Source organism: Martes martes, assembly GCF_963455335.1.
Source record: "Martes martes genome assembly, chromosome: 4".
Classification (NCBI taxonomy): Eukaryota; Metazoa; Chordata; class Mammalia; order Carnivora; family Mustelidae; genus Martes; species Martes martes.
Genome location: NC_137891.1, coordinates 113,585,827 through 113,612,383, shown reverse-complemented (window position 1 = coordinate 113,612,383; position 26,557 = coordinate 113,585,827). Strand labels below are relative to the sequence as shown.

General features: G+C 38.3%; 1 protein-coding gene and 1 pseudogene across 2 annotated transcripts in view; one reads left to right on the top strand and one right to left on the bottom strand.

The window, feature by feature from the left end:
- Nucleotides 1-26,557, bottom strand: part of DIPK1A (divergent protein kinase domain 1A) — a 124,857-nt gene that overhangs the window by 93,547 nt on the left and 4,753 nt on the right. The gene's annotated exons all lie outside the window — the stretch shown is intronic.
- On the top strand, nt 1,851-25,561 carry LOC308340717 (F-actin-capping protein subunit alpha-2-like; annotated as a pseudogene). The gene is made up of 2 exons: nt 1,851-2,711; nt 25,460-25,561. The product of its transcript is annotated as an F-actin-capping protein subunit alpha-2-like (transcript).

The following is a 26,557-nucleotide window of genomic DNA, read 5'->3' as shown; positions in this document are numbered from 1 at the left end:
CGGCTCAGGTCATGATCCCAGGATCCTGGGATTGAGCCCCACATCGGGCTCTCTGCCCAGCAGGGAGCCTGCTTCCTCCTCTCTCTCTGCCTGCCCCTCTGCCTACTTGTGATCTCTATCTGTCAAATAAATAAACAAAATCTTTAAAAAAAAAAAAAAGAGGTTGGTTTAAAATAATAAATAAATAAAATAAAATAAAATAAAATTTTGGAATATAGCCCCTTCATCAATGGCTACATTATTGAAATCTGGCTTTTTTACTTGCAGAACCCCAAGAAAATTCTGAAAACCTTACATCTCCTCACACATTCTTAAACTGGACATCTAAAATTTTTCACCGTAAGTTTAAGTAGTAGGAAAGGAGTAATTTCTAACAGATTGTAAATATCGCTATTTTAAATTAAAGCTGTTATATCACCTTAAATGTATCATTCTTATCATCCTATCACAAAGGCCCTGCCTTTTGACCTCATCTAACTCGAATTATCTCCCAAAGGCCACATCTCCAAATACCCACACATTGGGGGGTTAGGACTTCAACGTATGGACTGGGGGCAGGGCACAATTCAGCCTACAGCAACAAGTTTTCATTTCTCTCGGATAAAGGCCCAAGGATTTAACTGCTGGGTTATATAGTAGTTGGATGGTTAGTTTTTTAAGAAACTGTCAAACTGTTTTCCAGAGTGGCTATATCATTTTATATTTCCATCATCAATGTTTAAATGATTTGGCTTCTCTGCATCCTTGCCAGCATTTGGTGTTGTCACTATTTTTTATTTTAGCTATTACAGTGATATCTCGTTGTAATTTTAATTTGCATTTCCCTAATGGCTAATGAGGTTGAACATCTTTTCATGTGCTTATTTGCCAGCTGTGCATCCTCTTCAGTGAAAGGTCTGTGCATGTCTTTTTCCCATTTTCTAATTGGACTGTCTTACAGTTGAGAGTTCTTTATATATTCTAGATACTAGTTCTTTGTCAGATATGTGGCTTGCAAACATTTTTTTCTCCATCTGTAGCCTGTCGTTGCATCCTCTTAACAAGGTCATGCAAAGTAGAAGATTTTAATTTTGATGAGATAAAATTTATCAATTTTTCCTTTTATGGATCATGTTTTTGGTATCAAGTCTAAGAGCCTTTTGCCTAGTTGTAGACCCCAAATATTTTCTTCACTTTTTTCTAGAAGTTTTATAGTTTTGTGTTTTCCATTTATGTCTATGATATATTTTGAGTTCATTTTTATATAAGATTTAGGTAAAGGTTGGTTTTTTTGTTTTTGTTGCCAATGGATGTCTAATTGCTTCAGCACCACTCATTAAAAAGCTATTTCTCCTCCTTTTAAATTGCTTTTAGGTTCTTTGTAAAAAAATTAGGCATATTTTATGTGACTCTATTCCTGGGTTCCCTATGTTACTCCAGTGATCTGTGTTTATCTCTCCACTAGTATCACACTATCTTGATTAATGAAGCCATACAGTAAGCTTTGACAAAGGCTTGAGAAAAGGTGATTCCTCCAATACAAATTATCTCTAATGTAATATATTTTATGTTTGAAAGTCTTTTACTGACAATGTTACATTTTTCCTCAACAAAAAATCTGTCTATAATTAAAAATAAATTTCTCTTTATTTTCTGTAATAAAAGACTTTGTGTTAAAACAATTTTTTCTGGTTTGAGTTTTCGTTACAATTATTATTACTTACCAATCAAAATATAAATATACTGTAAATTCTGACTTTAAAGATTCTTAAACATAATAAGGAAAACTACATAAAGGAGATGGGTGTGAGGGGAACTCAGGTGGTCACTGCCATCATGCCACCACCGCCTGGTTTGTTGCCAGAAGGAAAATGGCAGATCTGGAAGAGTAGTTGTCTAATGAGGAGAAGGTGTACAGAGCAGCAAAATTCATTATTCATGCCCCTCCTGGAGAGTTTAATGATGTTTGGCTGCCATTTAATAATGATAATCTTCTTAGAGAAGGAGCAGCTCATGCATTTGCACAGTATAACTTGGACCAGTTTATTCCAGAAAAATTAAAGGTTATAAAGATCAGATATTGATAACAGAACATGGCAACTTGGGAAATGGAAAGTTTTTGGATCCCCAAAACAGAATCTCTTTCAAATTTGATCACTTAAGAAAGGAAGCAACTGATCCAAGACCATATGAAAGAGAAAATGTGTTGAAACATGGAGAACTTCAGTAGAGAATGTTCTGTGAGTGTATATAAAAGAATATTATCCAAATGGGGTCTGCACTGATAAATGGCCAAAAAAAAAAAAAAAAAAAAAAGATGGATAGCAAAGCACTGTTGCATGCAGAGAAAGCCATCAGTTCCAAGGAAAAAACTTTTGGAACCATCACTGGAGGTCGGAGTGGAAGTTTCCAATCACTTATTTAACCACTCAGGCTCAGGTGGTTGGCATCTTGAAAATTCAGGTTCATTATTATGAAGATAGTAATGTTCAGTTAGTGAGTCATAAAGATATACAAGATTCCCTAACAGCATCTACTGAAGCACAAACAGCAAAAGAATTTATAAAGATTATAGAAGCTGCAGAAAATGAATAGTAGACCACTACCAGTGAGAATTACCAGATGACGTCAGACACTACTTTTAAAGCTTTACCTTGACAGTTGCCAATTACATGACTAAGATTGCTTGGAACAAGATCCTTAGCTACGGGATTAGCAAAGAAATGCAGAATGCAGGGGCGCCTGGGTGGCTCAGTGGTTTAAAGCCTCTGCCTTCAGCTCAGGTCATGATCTCAGGGTCCTGGGATCGAGCCCCACATTGGGCTCTCTGCTCAGCAGGGAGCCTACTTCCCCCTCTCTCTCTGCCTGCTTCTCTGTCTACTTGTGATCTCTCTCTCTCCCTGTCAAATAAATAAATAAAATCTTAAAAAAAAAAAAAAAAGAAATGCAGAATGCATAAGATCATTTAGTGTCTGCATTTTAAGAAAAATCATTGCAAAAGTATTCAAAACTGCCAAACTACCCAATCAGGTGAGCTGTTGCCACTTAAAATCACTGTAATTAATTAGTTTGGTTAGAGCACAGAGCTTAGCTAATTAACCATTATTTTTCATTTCTTTTGTTCAAAGAGGATTACAAATGAGTTTAGTTTAAATGTCTTTTACTTTCTCTTATACCTTTCTTTCTTATAAGTAAGAGATGATTCTTCTAGTTTAATGTTAAAAGTTTTGAAGTGTTTCAAAAATAGTTTACTTATCATGACCCTGAAATTGTTTATGAAGTGGGTTAACTTCTGATATTTGCCCAGTACTTTTTAATGGGATCAATTCTAGTTTAAAGTGGTTGATGGATTTAGTCATATATGCTGCTGAAGAAATTTGTCTACATTTCCCCCCTCACCTTTTCCATTTATGTTAAATTGAGATTAGAGGGTAAGCATTTTCTGTATCAATTGTGTTTGAACCATTCAAAAAGGGTTTTTAGCTAGCTTAGGGTTTAAATAAACTTTTTAAAAACAAGGCCAAGATGGGAGATGCATGATGGTGGAGGAGTAGCGGACTGAAATGACATCAGGTCGCAGGAGTTCAACTAGATAGTGATCAATCATATTGAACACCTACAAACTCAACAGGAGATCAAAGAGAAGAACAGCCATTCTAGGAACAGAAAATCAACCATTTTCCAAAAGAGCTCTATGGAAAGCATTCAGGGAACAAAAACTCCCGAGAGCAAACTCTAGCAGATTTCTTAGCCTGGCCCCTGGCAAGGGCAGTGAAATTCCACCTTGGGCAAAGACATTTGAGAATCACTACAACAGGCCCCTACCCCAGAAGATCAGCAAGAACATCCAGCCAAGTCCAAGCTCACTGATCAAGGAGAACAGCGGAACTCCAGAGCTGGGGAAAGCAAAGGCATGAAATTAATTCATGGCTTTCTCCCCATGATCCTTTAGTCTTGCAAAGTTAATTAAATTTTTTTAATTTTATTTTTTTCCTTATTCTAATTTTTTAACTTTTCCTCTTTCCTCTTTTAACGTTTTTTAACTAGTTTATCTTAACAATACCTTTTTAAAAAAATCTTTTTAAACCTTCATTATTACAGTCATATGTTATCCTTCATTGTATTTAACCTTATTTTTTGTATACACATGAGGGGTTTTTTTCTAAAAAATTTTGGGATACAATTTCTTCTGATAGATTAAAATATACCCTAAATCTAGCACAGGGCTTTGGTCTAGTCTCCAGCCTGAGCACATTCTCTCCCTTTTTTTCTTTCCTCTTCTTTCTTTTTCCAACCAACTTATCTTGTCAATTCCTTTTTTAGAATTTTTTTTAAAATTTTCATCTTTATAGTCATATTCCATCCTTTCATCATGTTTACCCTTATTTTTGTATATCTATGTTTATTCTTTAAAATTTTGGGAGGTAATTTTTCTAAGAGACCAAAATACACCCAAAATCAAGTGGGTGTCTCTGTTCTATTCACCAGTCTAATATATATTTATTTATTTTTAATTTCTTTTAACTCCCTTTCTTCTCCCCCTGGTTTTGGGTCTCTTCTGATTTGATTGGTGTACATTTTTCTGGGGTCTTTGCCACCCTTTTAGTATTTTATCCTGCCATTTACATATTTTTATCTGGATAAAATGACAAGACAGAAAAACCCACCAAAGAAAAAAGAACAAGAGGCAGTACCAATGGCTAGGGACTTAATCAATACAGACATCGGTAATATGTCAGTTCTAGAGTTCAGAATGACGATTCTCAAGGTGCTAGCTGGGCTCGTAAAAGGTATGGAGGATATTAGAGAAACCCTGTCTGGAGAAACAAAATCCCTTTCTGGAGAAATAAAAGAACTAAAATCTAACCAAGCTGAAATCAAAAAGGGTACTAATGAGGTGCAATCAAGAATGGAGGCTCTTACTGCTAGGATAAATAAGGCGGAGGAGAGAATTAGTGATATAGAAGACCAAATGACAGGGAATAAAGAAGCTGAGCAAAAGAGAGACAAACAACTACTGGACCACGAGGGGAGAATTTGAGAGATAAGTGAAATAATATTAGAGAAGAATATAAATAAGATGAAACAATATTAGAATAATTGGGATTCCAGAAGAAGAAGAAAGAGAGTGAGGGGCAGAAGGTATATTAGAGCAAATTGTAATAGAGAATTTCCCTAATATGGCAAAGGGAACAAGCATCAAAATCCAGGAGGCACAGAGAATCCCCCTCAAAGTCAATAAAAATGGGTCCATACCCCATCATCTAATAGTAAAACTTACTAGTGTTAGTGACAAACAGAAAATCCTGAAAGCAGCTTGAGACAAGAAGTCTGTAACATACAATGGTAGAAATATTAGATTGGCAGCAGACTTATCCACAGAGACCTGGCAAGCCGGAAAGAACTGGCATGATATATTCAGAGCACTAAATGAGAAAAATATGCAGCCAAGAATACTATACCCTGGGATGCCTGGGTGGCTCAGTTGGTTAAGCCGCTGCCTTCAGCTCAGGTCATGATCCCAGGGTCCTGGGATCGAGTCCCACATCGGGCTCCTTGCTCAGCAGGGAGCCTGCTTCTCTCGCTGCCTCTGCCTGCCTCTCTGCCTGCTTGTGTGTACTCACTCTCTGACAAATAAATAAATAAAATCTTTAAAAAAAAAAAAATAATACTATACCCAGCCAGGCTATCATTGAAAATAGAAGGAGAGATAAAAAAAAGCTTCCAGGACAAACGAAAATTAAAAGAATTTGCAAACACCAAAACAGCCCTACAGGAAATACTGAAAGGGGTCCTCTAAGCAAAGAGAGAGCCTAAAAGTAGTAGACCAGAAAGGAACAGAGACAATACAGAGTAACAGTCACCTTACATGCAATACAATGGCACTAAATTCAGATCTTTCAATAGTTACCCTGAATGTAAATGGGCTAAATGCCCTAATCAAAAGACAGAGGGTATTAGAATGGATAAAAAAACAAAACCCATCAATATGCTGTCTACAAGAAACTCATTTTAGACCCAAAGACACCTCCAGATTTAAAGCGAGGGGGTGGAAAATAATCTACCATGCTAATGGACCTCAAAAGAAAGCTGGGGTGGCAATCCTTATATTATTAAATTAGATTTTAAGCCAAAGACAATAATACGAAATGAGGAAGGACACTATATCATACTCAAAGGGTCAGTCCCACAAGAAGATCTAACAATTTTAAATATCTATGTCCCTAACATGGGAGCACCCAACTATATAAACCATTTAATAACAAAATCAAAGAAACACATCAACAATAATACAATAATAATAGGGGATTTTAACACCCCCCTCACTGAAATGGACAGATCATCCAAGCAAAAGATTAACAAGGAAATAAAGGCCTTAAATGACACACTGGACAAGATGGACACCACAGATATATTCAGAATATTCCCTCCCAAAGCAATAGAATACACATTCTTCTCTAGAGCACATGGAACATTCTCCAGAATAGACCACATCTTGGGTCACAAATCAGGTGTCAACTGGTATCAAAAGACTGGGATCATTCCCTGCATATTTTCAGACCACAATGCTCTGAAGCTAGAACTCAATCACAAGAGGAAAGTTGGAAAGAACTCAAATACATGGAGGTTAAAGAGCATACTACTAGAGAATGAATGGGTCAACCAGGAAATTAAACAACTGATAAAATTCATGGAAACAAATGAAAATGAAAACACAACTGTTCAAAATCTGTGGGACACAGCAAAAACAGTCCTGAGAGGAAAGTATATAGCAATACAAGCCTTTCTCAAGAAACAAGAAAGGTGGGGCGCCTGGGTGGCTCAGCGGGGTAAGCCTCTGCCTTCGGCTCAGGTCATGATCTCAGGGTCCTGGGATCGAGCCCCACATCGGGCTCTCTGCTCAGCAGGGAGCCTGCTCCTCTTCCCCCGCCTCCGCCTATTTCTCTGCCTACTTGTGATCTCTCTCTCTGTCAAATAAATAAATAAAATCTTTAAAAAAAAAAGAAAAGAAACAAGAAAGGTCTCAAGTATACAACCTAACCCTACACCTAAAGAAGCTGGAGAAAGAACAGCAAAGAAAGCCTAAACCCAGCCGGAGAAGAGAAATAATAAAGATCAGAGCAGAAAATAATGAAATAGAAACCAAAAGAACAGCAGAACAGATCAACAAACTAGGAGCTGGTTCTTTGAAAAAATTAATAAGATTGATAAAGCCCTGGCCAGACTTACCAAAAAGAAAAGAGAAAGGACCCAAATTAATAAAATCATGAATGAAAGAGGAGAGATCACAACCAACACCAAAGAAATACAAATAATTACAAGAACATATTATGAGCAACTATACGCCAGCAAATTTGACAATCTGAAAGAAATGGATACATTCCTAGAGACATATAAACTACCACAACTGAACCAGGAAGAAATAGAAAACCTGAACAGACCCATAACCAGTAAGGAGATTGAAGCAGTCATCAAAAATCTCCCAACAAACCAAGAGCCCAGGGCCAGAGGGCTTCCCAGGAGAATTCTACCAAGCATTTAAAGAAGAATTAATTCCTATTCTCCTGAAACTGTTCCAAAAAATAGAAATGGAAGGAAAACTCATTTTAGGAGGCCAGCATTACCTTGATCCCAAAACCAGACAAAGACCCCATCAAAAAAGAGAATTACAGACCAATATCCTTGATGAACACAAATGCGAAAATTCTCACCAAAATACTAGCCAATAGGATCCAACAGTACATTAAAAGGATTATTCACCACGACCAAGTGTGATTTATTCCAGGGCTGCAAGGTTGGTTTAACATCTGCAAATCAATCAATGTGATACAATACATTAATAAAAGAAAGAACAAGAACCATATGATACTCTCAATAGATGCTGAAAAAGCATTTGACAAAGTACAGCATCCTTTCTTCACCAAAACTCTTCAAAGTGTAGGGATAGAGGGCACATACCTCAATATCATCAAAGCCATCTATGAAAAACCCACAGCCAATATCATTCTCAATGGGGAAAAACTGAGTTTTTTCGCTAAGATCAGGAACATGGCAAGGATGTCCACTATCACCACTGCTAGTCAACATAGTACTAGAAGTCCTAGCCTCAGCAATCAGACAACAAACAGAAATAAAGGCATCCGAATCGGCAAAGAAGAAGTCAAACTCTCACTCTTTGCCGATGATATACTATATGTGGAAAACCCAAAAGACTCCACTCCAAAACTGTTAGAACTTTTACAGGAATTCAGTAAAGTGTCAGTGATAAAATCTATGCACGGAAATCAGTTGCATTTCTATACACCAACAACAAGACAGAAGAAAGAGAAATTAAGGAGTCAATCCCATTTACAGTGGCACCCAAAACCATAAGATAGCTAGGAATAAACCTAACCAAAGAGGCAAAGAATCTGTACTCAGAAAAAAAAAAAAAAAAAAAGAATCTGTACTCAGAAAACTATAAAGTACTCATGAAAGAAAGTGAGGAAGACACAAAGAAATGGAAAAGCATTCCATGCTCATGGATTAGAAGAACAAATATTGTGAAAATGTCTATTTTACCTAAAGCAACCTATGCATTTAATGCACTCTCTATCAAAACGCCATCAATTTTTTTCAAAGAAATGGAACAAATAATCCTAAAATTTATATGGAACCAGAAGAGACCTCGAATAGCCAGAGGAATGTTGAGAAAGAAAGCCAAAGTTGGTGGCATCACAATTCCAGACTTCAAGCTCTATTACAAAGCTATAATCATCAAGACAGCATGGTACTGGCACAAAAACAGACATATAGATCAATGGAACAGAATAGAGAGCCCAGAAAGAGCCCCTCAGTTCTATGGTCAACTAATCTTTGAAAAAGCATGAAAGAATGTCCAATGGAAAAAAGACAGTCTCTTCAACAAATGGTGTTGGGAAAATTGGACAGCCACATGCAGAAAAATGAAACTGGACCATTTCCTTACAATGCACACAAAAATAGACTTAAAATGGATGAAAGACCTCAATGTGAGACAAGAATCCATCAAAATCCTTGAGGAGAACACAGGCAGGACGCAGCAACTTCTTCCTAGAAACGTTGCCAAAGGCAAAGGAAACAAGGGCAAAAATGAACTACTGGGACTTTATCAAGATCAAAGCTTTTGCACAGCAAAGGAAAACACTCAACAAAACCAAAAGAGAACTGACAGAATGGGAGTAGATATTTGCAAACAACATATTAGATAAACAGCTAGTATCCAAAATCTATAAAGAACTTATCAAACTCAACACCCAAAGAACAAATAATTCAACCAAGAAATGGGCAGAGGACATGAACAGACATTTCTGCAAAGAAGATATTCAGATGGCCAAGAGACACATGAAAAAGCGCTCCACGTCACTTGGCATCAGGGAAATACAAATCAAAACCACAATGAGATACCACCTCACACCAGTCAGAATGGCTAAAATTAACAAGCTAGAAAACAACAGATGCTGGTAAGGATGTGGAGAAAGGGGAACCCTCCTACACTGTTGGTGGGAATGCAAGCTGGTACAGCCACTCTGGAAAACAGCATGGAGGTTCCTCAAAAAGTTGAAAACAGAGCTACCCTATGACCCAGTAATTGAACTATTGGGTATTATCCCTGAACATACAAATGTAATGATCCGAAGGGGCACGTGCGCCCAAATGTTTGTAGCAGCAATGTCCACAATAGCCAAACTATGGGAAGAACCTAGATGTCCATCAACAGATGAATGGATACAGAAGATGTGGTATATCTATCTATCTATCTATCTATCTATCTATATATATATTATGCAGCCTTCATAAGAAATGAAATTTTGGCATTTGCAATGATGTGGAAGGAACTAGAGCGTATTATGCTGAGCGAAATAAGTCAATCAGAGAAAGACAATTATCATATGATCTCCCGACGTGAGGAATTTGAGAGGCAGAGTGGGAGGCTTGGGGGGTAGGGAAGGAAAAAGTGAAACAAGATGGGATCGGGAAGGAGACAAACCATAAGAGACTCTTAATCTCACAAAACAGACTGAGGGTTGCTGGGGGGGAGGGAAGGTGTGGAGATGGTGGCTGGGTTATGGACGTTGGGGAGGATATGTGATATGGTGACTTCTGTGAAGTGTGTAACCCTGACAATTCACAGACCTGTACCCCTGGGGCAAATAATACATCACATGTTAATTTAAAAATAATAATAATAAAAATAAAAACAAGGCCAATATCCAGTGCTGCTCTGAGATTCTGAAATTAAATGAAGATACTTATTTCAGAAACACATTCAATGCTTTTTTTTCTTGTTTTTTTTTTCTAAAGATTTTATTTTATTTATTCGACAGACAGAGATCACAAGTAGGCAGAGAGGCAAGCAGAGAAAGCGGAGGAAGCAGGCTCCCCGCCGAGCAGAGAGCCCGATGCGGGACTCGAGCCCAAGACCCTGAGATCATGACCTGAGCCAAAGGCAGAGGCTTAACCCACTGAGCCACCCAGGCGCCCCTGCTTTTTTTTCTTGTGACAGTTACACAAATTAGCTTGAATTCCATATGTCCCTGAGTTATTTTTATCATAGAGCCACAAAGGTATTATAACATGGTATATTATAATATATAAAATCCTGAACTCATAAAAAATTAAGTTAAAAAATTAAAAAAGAGATGGGTGAGATTTTTCTTCTTCAATTAGTTCACAATTCCATGCAGTGACTATTATTTATCATCAGAATGATACAGTGTTCGGCACAAATTCTATCCCTACTCTTAGTTTTCATAAAGTTAGATGTGAGAAACTGGTTTCGCATAAATGAGAAGAGGAGAAAGGAAGTCTTGTTAGAGCAATTATTTCTCAATTTTTTTAAATTTTTTGAACGATGTTAAAAAAAAGATAACAGTAATATACCATCAAAAATATACCTATTAGTATATTAGTTAATCAGCAAACAAATCAATTAGGTTCTTCTCTCAGTTTTGTGAGAGCAAAAAAGTGGAAACTATTTGAATTGCAAAAGGAACTTTTATCTATCATTATGTGAGTTGGTGTCACTTAGTCATACACTATCTTCACGCTGACACCAATCTTTTCAATTTTGCCCTTTGGCGCCCTGGGGTTTTTACATCCAGGGACCTTTGTGAGATCTGAGATAGAGCAGGACGCCTTTCTTTCTTAATGGTATGAGAAGGGCAACAGTGAATGAGAAGGGGGAGAGCAGACCTTGCACCTCCATCATAAACACATTCTCAGGCACAACAATGTTAGGAAATGTACGTGGGGAATTTAAAGATCTACAGACTGGCTCCCTCCAACCATCTATGCCCCATACTCCTTGAAAAGTGTACCCAATTTAAAGAAAGAAGGGAGGTGCATCTGCCATCCACAGGATCAACACCAGCACAGGGAGTCCACGGAAGTAAGCAGTAAATGCTTTTTGATGAGAGAAACTGCAAGAGCAAAATGACAGGCACCGAAATAGCAACATGATATATCAAAGGAAGAACCCCACTTAAAAGCTAAGAATCAGACTGAAGCAAATTAAGCTGTTGCTTAAAGCATAATAATTAAGGCCTTTACATTTACCAAACTACTCTGCTATCACAGAATAAAAAGGCTTGTTTATCCCTCCTCTGTCCTAGGGGAATAAATTATCTCATGAACCTTTAATTCACCCCAAGTGCTATTTAAAAGCTAAGAAATGTTTAAGCAATTCATTATGTTAATATAAAAATCTTTATAGGACAGAAGCACGATCAAAACCAAAGGGTAGGAAGTACTAGTGGAAAGGATATGCTGTCTGATGGTAGTGCCTGGATCCCAGTTTTTGTCCGGCTGTCCCCTGCTCTTTAGTCAGATCTCAGATAACCAACCCTTCAACAGCAAGGTTCTCCAACCAGCCGGCCAAACAGATGTCCTGACACTCATTAGCAGGTCACCTATTTTAAGTATTTATTGTCCACTTAGATGCCCATTGCTTTTTTTGCTTATATTTAAAATTCATTTATTACTTATCCATCAGTGCCAAAACAACTCCCAAAACTCCCCAAAGCAACCTCTGAATTCTAGGAGAACAGAGATCTACCAAGCCACTGCTGTAAGTTCAGCCCTTACCTAATGCAGACCAGGTAACATCCTCGTTGACAATAGCCTATAGAAATCAGGCACAAAACTGATGCTAATTCTAAGACTCTCATCTTTAACTGAGCAGTTTTTTCTCTTTTTTTACTAAAATAAACTGTTGCTATTATCACGATTTTCTGAAAAATTATGCCATTAGATCTTTATCTCTCTGAAGTTATTTGCTCTAATTCTCTTGCGTTACATTACTGAAATAATTTATCAATTATGCAATGCTTAAGTAGACACTGCATCCACGAAGTTAAACAGGTTAGGTAAATATTCATAAGGGAGACAGTTTAACATTCGTATCAGGACTTTTAGTTCAAGATGGTAGGTTGAGGATGTGCATTTACTACCCAAAGCTTACAAAACCACAGGCAAATAAGGGAGACAAAAGAGGCAACAAACCTATAATAACAAAAGGAAAGAGAAGTGAAAGGGTTCACCAGTGGATGAACAACACATTTCTAGAATTCAAAAAGCAGATGGAATTGTGGTGATGGAGGAGATACGCATAGAAATACACAGCCACAAGCCGAACTAAGAGGAGCTGGAAGCCAAAGTGCTTGCTGGAATGCTAGAAGGAATCCAGACAGCCAATCGGCTCAGGGACACCTGATGGCTCTGGGCTCCAGGCCAGCAGGTACAAGGGAGGAGAGAAGGGAAAAGTGGGGCTAAAGACAGTGGGAATAATTAAAGGTCTGTACTTGGAACTACACTGGCTGGCATCCCCATCTGCTTCCCCCACCCCCACACAGATCACAGGCAGCCTGTCATTAACCCTCAGTCCAAAAGCCAGATCACTAAAAGAACAAATGACCTGGGGAAAGCCAAGGCATCTAGTGGGAGTACAGTCTACCCACAGTAGAGCACTCCTCTAGCACAAAGGCACAGTCTAAGAACAGGCCTAGAGCAAGGAGGCCAGCCAAGTCATCTCGCTCTACACTGGGGGCTCAGTCAGCCATTCACACAGATGACAGGTCTAGGGGGAAAGAGACCAACTTTTTAAATGGCATAGAAAATCCACACCAGTTCCTCAGTCCTTCTTTCTAAAATATGAATAGACAACCAGGGACTACCAGGCACATGGGGAAAACGAGCAGCACGAGAAACTACTAAGAAAAACATAACAGAAAAAATAACAGGAAAAAGAATCTTGAGGGGAACAAATAATGTTTAATGTAAGACATTAAAAAAAAAACTACTATAATCAAAAGATTCAAGAGGGTATTGCACCCATATAAAATAATAGGAAACCATAAAAAAGTAACAAAGAACTTGGAAGAACTCTTTAAATTTAAAATTCTTGGAATTTAAAGAGTGATTAGAAAAGGAAAGTAAATCAACAGGTGATCTGGAAAACAAAATTGAGAAGCACAGAATGAGAGCATATGGATTAAAAAAATGGAAATAATAAAGGGACCATAAGAGACGTAAAGAGCCAATCCAAGGACAGGAAAAAAGAGTGGGGACAACTATTCAATAATAATAGAATTTGCCAGAGCTGAAGAAAGACCCAAGTCTTCATATGAAAAGGGCTCAGTGAGTGCTCAATACAACTAACTGATAAAAGATCCACATCTAGGGGCGCCTGGGTGGCTCAGTGAGTTAAAGCCTCTGCTTTCAGCTCAGGTCATGATCCCAGAGTCCTGGGATCAAGCCCCACATGGGGCTCTCTGCTCAGCAGGGAGCCTGCTTCCCTTTCTCTCTCTCTGCCTGCCTCTCTCCTTACTTGTGATCTCTATCTGTCAAATAAATAAATTAAAAAAAAAAAAAAAGATCCACATCTAAACATTTCCTCACAGAATTCCAAAACAAGTATAAAAAGGAGACCCTGAACAGGGAATGCAGGTCACCCAGAAAGGACTGACAAATTGCTTCTTGTCAGCAATTGAGGATGTTAGAAAACAATGGAACTACGTCTTCCCATTTTCTAAAGGAAATTATTTTCAGCTCCAAATGCTACACCCAACGCAACTACAAACCAGTATGAAGATACAACATAGACAGTTTTAGACAGGACTCAGAAAGTTTATTTCCCACGTATCCTTTTAAAGAACTCATTTCAGGATACATTCCAGTAAAAGGATGGAATAAATCAGGACAGTGTAAGTGGATCCTGTGGGAGACACAAGATCCTGAGAACAGTGACTCCAACCCAGGAGAAGAGTGGATGAAAACCCTTGGAAGACAGCTGTGCAGTGGCCTAGGAAAGCATGTGGGTACAAAGGGGGATTCCACAGAATAGAAAATACAACTGAGAGTAAAGAAGTGAGGCCATGTCAAAGACATAGTATGTCTGAAGAAGTAGAAGGGGAGGAGGAGGAGGAAGAAGAAAAAGAAGGCAACTAGAAACTCCCTGGGGGGATAAAAGGCACAAAAAAAGCTACATTTTGAATATGAAGCAAGCTTACAAGTACCCTGATTATAAGGAGTTAATGGAGTATGAGAAAAAAGGATATAGTTGTTATTGATCACAGAATCTTGAGAGTCCAGGGTTCATTACCCCAGCCCTGGAAGGAAGAAATGTAATCCCAGCACACAAATTGGCTCTGCACTAAATATTTATAGAACCATATTTTAGGGGATACTATAAATAGAGATGCCCTTCATCTTAGGCCAGAACTAACTTTGATACTTGGGCTTCAAGACATAAATTTCGGGATTCTAAAAGAAAGACTGGCCAAAAGTGTTTCACTCTTATTTTCTATAAATGTGGCACCAAATGATAGCCAGTTCCTACCTGTACTACTCTCCTTCAAGATGATAGTTGTTTTCATTATTCAAATGGTCCAGCACTCCAGAACTAGCTCACTTTACTTGGATTTGGGGGCAGATGTCAGAAGAAATGTCTGTTCCCTATAGCTGAGCAGGTAACGATCCAGAAAAATAAGGTATATTGACTGCTCAGGGAAGAAACTGTGGCCTGTGGTAATCACAAATTATAACTCTTGTTACTTCATTACAGATCCCAAAGGCTAGGCTTTGAATTTTTATTCTTTGATTGGAATATTAAAAACTAAGCAAGCATGATTTCTAAGCAAAAAGAACTTTTTATAGGGAATGTGCAAACATCACATGTTCTCTTTCCTACTGGCAGAAATATGATTTAGCTTCTGGAAAAGGACAAAGCCTTGCAGTAATCTGCTTAATAACAAGAGGCATTTGTCCTTGTCTGTTAATTCTACCTGCTTTCCTGACAAGGAGAAAGTAACTTCATGCTGCAGTCAGTGGGTCTCAGGTTCATAAGGGAAACTTTCCTTTCTGGAAAAATTAACAGGTCATGACAGTATGATACTATTTATAGTTTTTCATCTTTTAGATTCAACTCATATGGAGATTTGGTTGTCCTTGGTAACAGGACAAAATATAAAAGTTATCAACCTTGACAATGTAAAATAAGTGTCGCTGACAGGAAGTGAGAAGAACAGATGGAAAAAGAAGCACATGTTCTAATGCCCCTCTTTTAAAAAAATGGGTGAGTTGACAAAGACTGTCTTAAGTGGATGAAATGAAAAATAGAGTTGTCATTATCTAAAGTTACTAAGTTAAGCAGCAGAGGAAGTAAATTAATAATACAACTACTATATCAAACCCTGGAAGAAAGAATGAGATTACTGTAAGCTAAATATTCATTTTTTACAGTGGAAAGTCAACAGATAATATCTAAAGTTGATCAATCAAAAAAAAACACCAAACAGATAAAATTCTATTATTTGGAGCAGTAGCCCTAAATCTTTTTAATTGTACAACCCTCTCAGGAAAATATCTTAGAGCCCAAATCCCTGACATTTGTATATTTACTTATTTATGTTCCATATAAACTTAAATGGAAATATATATTACATTCATATATTACAAATATATATTACATATATATTGTGACTTACATAAAAACAAACATTAAAAGTGTATCAGAATAATTTTGAATGAATTTTTTATGGAGAGGGAACACTTATAGTAATAAACCAGAAACTGAAAATCACCAGCTATTCTGACAAAAATAAACATTTTAAGATATAAAAAAGTATATGAGAACAAAGCACTTCCTAGGATGTGTACAGTTTTTAGACACAGAGATCTAGAAGTTAGAGATGTAGCCACCAGGAAATCCCAAAAGATAGGAGGTTCAAAGAGGCTACCTTTCAGGAGTAAAATTGGGGATACAGAGAAGTAGAAGGGGAGACTTACCATGTGTATCATAAGCTCAGCTATACTTTTTTACTTATTGCATATGTGTTTTCTTTTGTATAAAGAATTAAACTAGGGGCACGGGTGGCTCAGTCGGTTATGTGCTGGACTCTTGATTTCAGCTCGGGTCATGATCTTGAGATTGTGAGGTCAACCCTGTGTGGCTTGTAGCCTCTGGCTCCGTGCTCAGTGGGAAGTCTGCTTCTCTGCCTCTCCCTCTGACCTCCCCCTCCATGTACACTTGCTCTCTCATTCTAAAATAAATAAATCAGTGGTGCCTGGGTGGCTCGGTTAAGCATGTGCCTTGGGCTCAGGTAATGATCCCAGGGTCCTGGAATCAAGCCCCATATCAGGTTCCCTGCTCAGTGGGGAGTCTACTTCTCCCTCTACCGCTGTCACCCTCTCTTCCCCACTTCCACTCATGCCTTCTCTCTCTCACTCTCTCTCTCTCAAATAAATAAATGAAATCTAAAATAATAAAAACTTCATTACAAAATAATAAAATAAATCAGTCTTTTTAAAATTAATCTAATCGGCCCCATAAAACTCTGTCCCTACCACTGTTTACACTGATTCATTCATTCAACAAACATTTACTGAACATCTGCTCTGGGCCAGGCACAGGGGATGGAAAAGGGCAACTAACATCTTGGCTCTCAAGGAAATCACAGTCTGGAGCAGAAGAAAGCTAATAAAACCAGTGATGACAAACCAGTATCATAAATGCTGAAAGAGAAGTCTGTGCCTCCTATCTTGCAAACAGTCTGGGGCACAGAAGTGCACACTAATAGTGTGTGGGGTGTTAGGGACGGATCGCTAAAAGGTCACTTAGTTTTGGAATTGAAACCTGAAGGACAAGTAGAAAACTGAGAATAAACCAGGTAGAGGGAAATGCAGGGAAATGTGGGAAGGGGATTCTAGGGCAAAGGAGAAAAAGTGGGGGAGGGTAGACAGGCTGATAAATGAGCATGGTGAGTTGGTAAGGTGGAAGTTTTTCAGGACCAATAGGGCAAACGGTGCATGAGGTGGTGGTAGCAGGAATGAAAGAGCATGACAGGAAGGAACCAGAAATGAAGGGCCATGCTCAGAACTCTGCAGTCTCCTGAACTAGGTCAGACGTGCATTTGGGGGAACATTACTTTAGAAGCAACATGGAAGATGGAGCTCAAAGGGATAATGAGGCAGGAAGGCCATTCTGGAGGCTATTATAGTGGGGCCAATGAGACAGAAGTAGAGAATCCTACCAGCAGGAGACAGATGGCCAATAGGTACATGAAAAGTACTCATCACTAATAATCATCAAGGAAACGCTCTTGAGTAACTGGAGAGTATCACCAACTGAAACAGGGAAAGAAGCAAGTTTTGAGGGGGGTGGAGTTTAGTTTAGGACATGCTAAATAAGAAGTGCTCCATAAGAGACTCTTAGTCATAGGAAACAAACTGAGGGTTGCTGGAGGGGAGAGGGGTGGGGAGATGGGGTAACCGGGTGACCGACATTGAGGAGAGCACGTGATGTAACGAGCACTGGGGATTATGTAAGACTGATGAATCAAAGGTCTGTACCTCTGAAATCAATAATACATTTTATGTTAATTAATTGAATTTAAATTTAAAAAGTTTTAGAAATATGAAGTGCCATCTCCAAGTAGGTAACAAATAAGCAGCTAGAAGTGCAGATCTAAAGTTCTGGGAGAGAGGTTCGGGCTGGTGGTACACCTTGAGACTCATTAGTATTTGGGTTGTACTGGAAGCCAAGTGAAGAGCTGCAATTACCCACAGACACTATACAAGATGAGAAGCCAAAGAAGGCTGGAGTCCTGGGGAAAGTGGGGAGCAAAGGACTGAAGAGACTAAAGGAAAGGGCAGGAGAATCAGGAAAGAATGAAAGAAGGTCAGGGCAACAAGGAGGTAGTAAATGAGCCAGTAAGGGCAGCTGAAATGACAGGTCATGGCATCGTGACTGAATAGGGAAGAGAGGGAAGCCAGAGGGATTGGCCGAATGAAAGGCACGGGAGTGGCAAAGGCCTCAATTAGGAAGACAGTGATAAGATGGTGGTGGTGCTGAGAATAAAGGAGACAGGAGTGTGTGCTACCAGAGTTCAGTGTCTTAGAGTGGTTACAGACTAGTTTTGAATGCATGTAAACACATGTGTACTACACTGCACAACCTGAGTATATGTTCAGGACAAAGGACAAGATGAGGGTCATAAATAGGCTCTGGCTTGGCAGGATGGTGTGCCCCAATGTCAGCTGGCACATTAACAACAAAACAAAGCGTTGTCTTCTTCAAGGGGTAAAGAATGACTCTAATTAATTATAGTAATAAGGAGACGTTCTTAGAGTTTATAAGGTGAAATTTTCATGCTCTTAACTTTCGTTTGTATAGGGGTACAAAAGTATTAAGAATAGTATCTGTTGTAAAAACAATTATTTTTGCATGTGATGTTCAGCAGCAATTTGTGTTTTCTTCTTTAATAAATATCCATGATTCCTCCCATAGTAATTATTGGAGTCATAAATACAAATCTCTTGGGACATCTGGCAGGCTCAGTCAGAAGAGTATGCAACTCTTAACTTTAGTGTCATTGAGTTCAAGTCCCACGTTGGGTGTAGAGATTACTAAAAAAAATAAACTTAAAAAAAAATACAACTCTCTTATAAAATCTGTTCTATGACATCTTAAACCTAATAGTAATGGAAAAGACACTAGTAAAATACTTTAGGAAATAATTGATTTTTTTAATTGTCAGAATTCAGTTGTATTCTTTTTGTGGTAGGCAGAATTCTAAAAATGTCTCTCAAGATTCCTACTCCCTGGTTATTGATTCAAACAACCTAGGTACTGCAATAAAGGGACTCTGCAGCTGGAATTAAGGTTACTCATCAACTGACTTTGAAGTAAATATCCTTGGTTATCTGGGTATACCCAATGTAATCATATGAGCCCTTAAAAGCAGAAGAGATAGGCAGAAGAACCAGAGCATAGGGCAGAGAGGAAATGAGAGAGATGTGAAGCATGCAGAGGACTCTATTGCAGCTTTTAAGATGAAGAAGGGAGCCATGAACCAAAGAAGGTAGGTGGCCCCTAGAAGCTGAGAACCACCCAGCCAACAGCCAGCCAGGAAATGGACACCCCAGTCCTATAACAGAATGGAACTGAATTCTGATAACAAAAGCCAATTCATTCCCAGAGCTCCAGAAACTCAACCCTAGTGACACCTTGATTTTCAACCTCTGAAATCTGGAGCAGAGAACGAGCTAGGCCAAACTGGGCCCAGACTTCTAACCTACAGAACTGTGAGATAAGGGTGTAAATGGGTTTTGGTCCAAGCTGCTGAATTTGTGGTACTATGTTCAAGGGCCACTGGAAAACTAACACATTTTCTTTAACTACTGACTTCAGATGTGCTCTATCAAATCTCATTTTCTCAACCCTTAATGTAACTTTGGACAGAATTCACACATCTTCCAATAATACTCAGTTATTATGAAATCCAGTCTAATTTATTTTCCCCCAAAGTTTTATTTTGAAAATCTTTAAATCTGTAAAGAATTTAAAAGAATAGTATTTAAAAAATACCCTTATACCTATATTCATCAATTGCTAACATTGTTCTGTATTTGCTTGTTTCTTCACTCTCTCTAGACATAACATAAATATCTCCACCTCTCCTGCTTTCTTCTTCTCTGTATCAGTGATCCTCAACTAGAAACAATTTTGCCTCCCAGAGATCACCTGGCAAAGTCTGGAGACATTTTGATCATCACTACTGAGGGGTGTTACTGGTATCTAGTGGGTAGAGGCCAGGGATACTGCTAAACATCCTACAAAACAGAGCCCCACACAACAAATAATTATCCAGCCCAAAATGTCAATAGTGCTGAGGTTAGAACATCCTGCTCTTGGGGTGCCTGGGTGGCTCAGTTGGTTGAGTGGCTGCCTTTGGCTCAGGTCATGATCCTGGAGTCCCAGGATCCGGGATCGTGTCCCACATCGCGCTCCCTGCTTGGTGGGGAGTCTGCTTCTCCTTGTGACCCTTCGCCTTCTCATGCTTTCTCTCTCTCATTCTTTCTCTCTCTCAAATAAAGTAAAAAAAAAAAAAAGAAAAAAAAAGAACATCCTGCTCTTTATACATGATGTATATATAAACAATTTTCCTCAATAATTTATAAGTAAATTATAGACATTGCAGTATTTTTTTACCCTAAATATTTCGGTTTATACCATCTAAAAATAAGGACACTCTTTTAAATAACAGTTTACCAGTGACACAACAATACCATCCAGTGTGTAGCACATTTTTAAATTTCCCCATTATCTCAAAAAAGTCCTTTAGCACTTTTTTTTTAAAGATTTTATTTATTTATTTGACAGAGATCACAAGCAGGCAGAGAGGCAGGCAGAGAGAGAGGAAGGGAAGCAGGCTCCCCGCTGAACAGAGAGCCCAACTCGGCACTCGATCTCAGGACACCAGGATCATGACTGGAGCCGAAGGCAGAGGGTTTAACCCACTGAGCCACCCAGGTGCCCCCCTTTAGCACTTTTTATTCAAAGCTGGATCTAATCAATGGTACAGGAGGTTGGCATGTTGATCAAGGTTTTAAATTCAATATAAATAATAAGCTCTAATTTTCAAGCAGTTGGGGGGCAGGCAGTAAAACTTGTGGTGCCAGCTCTAGGATCTGTTAAGTCTGTGACTCTGACACCACGGATCTCTAAAATGGATGCAGTGATTAATTCAGAAGGTCATCAGCATGTTATAAATCTCTCTTGCAAGAATATCCTCAAACATGATCACTCAGTTCTTAGGACAGAAAGGGGAACTGAGTTTAAATTAACCCATAACCCTATTGACAAAACATCAATCTGAAACAACAAATCAAGAAGGAACTTTTTCCAAAGAAGACATGAAAATGGCCAACAAGCACATGAAAAGATGCTCAACATCACTCATCATCAGGGAAATTCAAATCAAAACCAGACTGAGAGGGGCACCTGGGTGGCTCAGTTGGTGAATCACCTGTCTTCAGTTCAAGTCCTAACCTCAAGGCCTGGAATCAAGCCCTGCATGCAGTTCTCTGCTCAGCAGAGAATCTGCTTCTCCCTCTGTTCTCTCTCTCACACACATAAATAAAATCTTAAAAAAACAAAACAAAACACAACAGTGAGATACCACCTCATACCTGTTAGTATGGCTACTATTAAAACAACAACAACAACAAAAAACAAAAAGAACAAGTGCTGGCAAGGAGAGTGAGTCCTTGCCCACTGCTGGTGGGAATGTAAATGGTACAGACAATAAAAAGACAGTGTGGGGTTTCCACAAAAAATTAAAAATAGAATTACCCAATGATTCAGCAATCTTGCTTTTGGGTCTATGTCCAAAATAATTACAAGCAGGATCTCAAAGACATATTAGCGTTCCCATGTTCACTGCAGCATTGGTCACAATAACCAAGAGGTGGAAGCAACCTAATGTCCAGAGACTGAGGAATGGATGAGGAAAGTGTGGTCTACACATATAGTAGAATATTATTCAGCCTTTACAAAGAAGGAAATCTTGTCATATGGTACAAGTTGGAAGAATCTTGAGGGCATTACACTAAGTGAAATAAGTCAGTCACAAAAAGACAAATACTGCATGATGCTACTTATATGAGGTGTCTGAAGAAGTCAGATTCATAGAAACAGAAAGTAGAATGTGGTTACCAAGCTGGCAGGGAGGGGAAAATGGGGAGGTATTGTTTAGTAAATACAGAGTTTCAGTTTTATAAAATGAAAAAGTTCCAGAGAGCTGCTGCCAACAATGTGCATATATATATATATATATATATATATATATATATAAATTTTATTTCTTTGAAAGAGAAAAGAGAGACAGAACAACAGACAGCATGAGCAGGAAGGACAGGGACAAGCAGACTCACCTCTGGGCAGGGAGCCGAATGTAGGGCTCAAACCCAGAACCCTGGGACCATGACCTGAGCTGAAGGTAGTTGCTTAACCAACTGAGCCACCCAGGCACCCCAATGATGTGCATAATTAACACTAACGTACCATACACTTAAAAATGGTAAGATCATGAATTTTATGTTGTATGTTTAGAGTCACAATAAAAAAAACAAAATAACCACAATACCAGAATCACATCTAAAAAAGATAATTATTTAATTTCATGAAATATTCAGTCAACTCCCCCCACAAAAGAATTACTTATTTCTAAAGAAAAATTCACCCACTAATATTTTGGGGTTTTTTTTTAATATGTTTACATTACAATATCTTAGTTTTTCTAAACTCATATACATTGTAGATTAAAATTTAAAAAATTATTTGCAAAATATTTGAATGTCTAGAAATATGTTTAAAAATGTGAGACATTTAGCTTTCAACCAAATGATATAAAAATATGGTATTTAACAGATTGGTACAGTATTGTTTCAAAGCAACTTTAAGAAATTAAAACATTGGGGCCCCTGGGTGGTAGGTGGTTGAGTTCTTGGTTTTGACTCTGATCTTAGGGTCAGGAGATCCAGCCCCATGTTGGGCTCCACACTCAGTACAGAGTCAACTTGGGACTCTATCTCCCTCTTGCTCTGCCCGTCCCCCCGCCCCCCACCGCATGTGTGCTCACTCTATCTTTAATCAATCAATCAATCTTAAAAAAAAAAAAAGAAATGAAAATATTAAAATGTACCTAACTGCAAAAAGAAGAAAGAAAGAAAAGGAAAAGAGAAAAGGAAAGGAAAAAAAGAAAGGAAAAGAAAGAACTTCTCCAGAGAATACAAAGCAACTCTATAATACATCAAAGTGAAAACCAGGGCGGCATTGGAAAGGTGACAATAAAGAAACCAGCACTGTTACTGTATGCTACAACCCGAAAGTGTGGTGACGATGCAGTCTGTCTGAGAATTCATCATTTCTTTGAGTTCCTAACAGAGGTAAAAAGCAATTAATGGTAATATCAATGGCTATATTATATTTTTATGCTTGAATTTAAGACATTATGGGATGCATATGCTCTCGATGTACTGACCAGTCTCAGGAAGCTAATTATTGTTTTAGAGATTTAGTTTCAGGCAAAGGCAAAAATTAAGCTCTGAACAGCAGGTCTAACAAACATGATGAGAACCACACCACCTATAGCCTTGGGGGAAAAGGGAACCACTACTGCTCTAATTATCTTTAGATCTAAAATAATCCTGGAGGCTGAAAACAGGCAAGAAGCCGTAATACCCTTAGTACCGTATTTGTCAACACCATCACTTACTACCAGTTAATCTAGATCAGTAACCCCATCTGGCACTAAATCCCACAAAAGAGCCACACAAAGTCATAAAGAACGAAACCATCTATAGCAGTCATGTTTGAGAAACAGTACAAATAAAACCAAAGAGCCTGGTATCAGAAATGTTAAACAAGTGCCCACACCCTGATAAGAATATGCTATCCATCCATTCCTTCAGGGCAGGTCTACTGAACACATAATTGGAACTGTTAGTCATTTTTAAGAAGATGCCTCAAGAAATATAAAACTTTTGCAATCTAAAGGGCTTGAAAACCTTTAGAAGTACCTACATGTCTCAAACTTCAAATTCCATTAGAACTGGAGCAGCTTTTTCAATGCAACAGGGCATGCAGACAGAATGACTAGAATGGAAATGTGTATAATCTAAATATAGAGAATTGCTCTAAATCGTCTTCACTTTCATTCTTCCAGGACTTAATGATAGTGAGAAAGAAGAAGGTATTCTAAACTAAAGCCAAGGAATTATAGGGCTGTGTAATCAGTCCCACTCAGACTTGAACAAACCCTAAACAAGGCAGATCCTAATTTGTAGAAAACACACTGCTAAAAACAGATCAACACAGGTGTCATTCAGGGTCACTACACCCAGCGGGCCACAAGTAGTATCATCATAATGGTGCGTGGCAAAAAAACACTGCCTGAAAATGGTCTGAGCTGGTTAATAGACCCACAGTTTACGATTTTTGACAGAGGACTCTATTTAGTGTACCACAATGGTTAGCAAGGCCAGGAAGTACTATCTCTGGGTAAGGTTTCAACAAACTGGCTGGAAAGAATGGAACTCCAAGTTAGTACGCTCTGAGAATGATGCCTTGCCATGAGACGCTTGCTGCTCAGTTAAGCGTTTGCAGGTTGCAAACCTTCCTGGCTGACAGAGGCCCCATAGACAAACAGTACACCAGCTCCGCTTCTCTGGAAGTACTCCCTGCATCATAAAACTGGCATTGGTGGAATCTGCAACAAGGGGCAGAGAAAAGGACCACATCAATGAGATAAACTCATTTCCTTTCCTTTTCTTTCCCCCCACAGCTTTATTGAGAGATGATTCACAAACCATACATTTTATTCATTTAAAGTATGCAATTCGATGGTTCTTAGTATATTCATAGAGTGCAACCATCAACAGTCTCAGTTTTAGAACATTCCCATTACTCCCAAAATAAACCTCATATCCATTTCTCCCCAACCCTCCCAGTCCTAGGCAACAACTAATCCATTTTCTGTCTTTACAGATTTGCCTTTTCTGGACATTTCATATAAATGGAACAATATAATATACGGTATTTTATGGCTGGCTTCCTTCATATATTTAATATTTTCAAGGTTCATCCATGTTATTGTATACATCAGTTCTTCATTCCTCTTCAGGATTTTTTTTTTAAGATTTTATTTATTCATTTGACAGAGATCGCAAGTAGGCAGACAGGCAGGCAGAGAGAAAGGAAGGGAAGCAGACTCCCTGCTGAGCAGACAGCCTGATGCGGGGCTCCATCCCAGGACCCTGGAATCATGACCTGAGCCGAAGGCAGAGGCTTTAACCCACTGAGCCACCCAGGTGCCCCTTCATTCCTTTTTTGCTGAATAATATTCTACTATGTAGATATACCGCACAGTTCTTCATGAGCCATAGAATCTCTTCTGCTATATAAACAAAGCTTTAAGCAGTGATTAGGCCCCCACATTAGCCCACAAGTGCCTATTTAATCCATATTATAGCTGAAAATATATCATTAATTGCATAATGCTATAGTTTTCTAGAAGCATTATCAATTATCACAGTGTTATTTGGACCAATAAAAACACCAGGATTGAAAGTCCTTTATAATGAAGTCAACTGATTAAAATTTTTTCCCTGTAAATTGTAGGAGGAAAAGAACTTGTATGCCCTGAGGACTAAACACTTCAGGACATACCTGTTTTTTCACCTCACCCAGTTGAAGACAAACAATAAAATTACAGCTATGTAAAGCTGGTCTCTGCAACTTCCCTCTCTTCTTGCTGGGCCCTTCATCTCTCCTTGCCATCTTTGAAATCCAATTCCTTGTACTCTTCACTCCATCCCCTATCCCCCAAACAAAGCAAGATCTCTTACACCTGTTAACTAATGCATCCTCATTCGAAAATAATACATTTACGTGAAAATGTTACTTAAACCAGACATTTATTTTCTAAAACATTCTCCCAAAACACAAAGTGAGAATTAGTTTCCATAGAAGAACTCTTTCCCCAGCATGAACAAGCTGGTGAGGGGGTAGTTTTTTGTTTTGTTTTGTTTTGTTTTTGCCAAGAGACCCTCTTGAATCACAGGAAGCCCACTCCATAGCAAATTCAATCAGTCCTCTCAAGGTAATGCATATCCAGAAGGAGGGCAGAGAAAAATAAAGGAACTGTTACCAAATTTGTTACATACGATAATTGTATTGTGTTTATGTCTAAAAATATCCTTAACTGTTAGAAATGCATAATAAGATATTTGGATGGAATGATGTGATATGTGAGATTTGTTTCAAAATACTTTAGCTGGTTGGAAGAATATTATTAAAATGTCCATACTACCCAAAGCCATTTACAGACTTAATGCAAACCCTCACAAAATACCAACAACATTTTTCACAGAACTAGAACAAATAATCTTAAAATTTGTATGAAGCCACAAAACCCCTGAATAGCCAAAACAGTCTTGAAAAAAAAAAAAAAACTGGAGGTATCACAATATCAGATTTCCAGACACACTACAAAGCTGTAGTAATCAAAACAGTATGGTACTGGCACAAAAATAGACACATAAGTCAACAAAACAGAACAGAGAACTCAGAAATAATTGACCACGATTATATGGTCAATTAATCTTCAACAAAGGAGGCAACAGGAAAAAGACAGCCTCTTCAACAAATGGTTCTGGGAAAAGTAGACACCAACATGCAAAAGAATGAAACTGGAACACTTTCTTACACTGTACACAA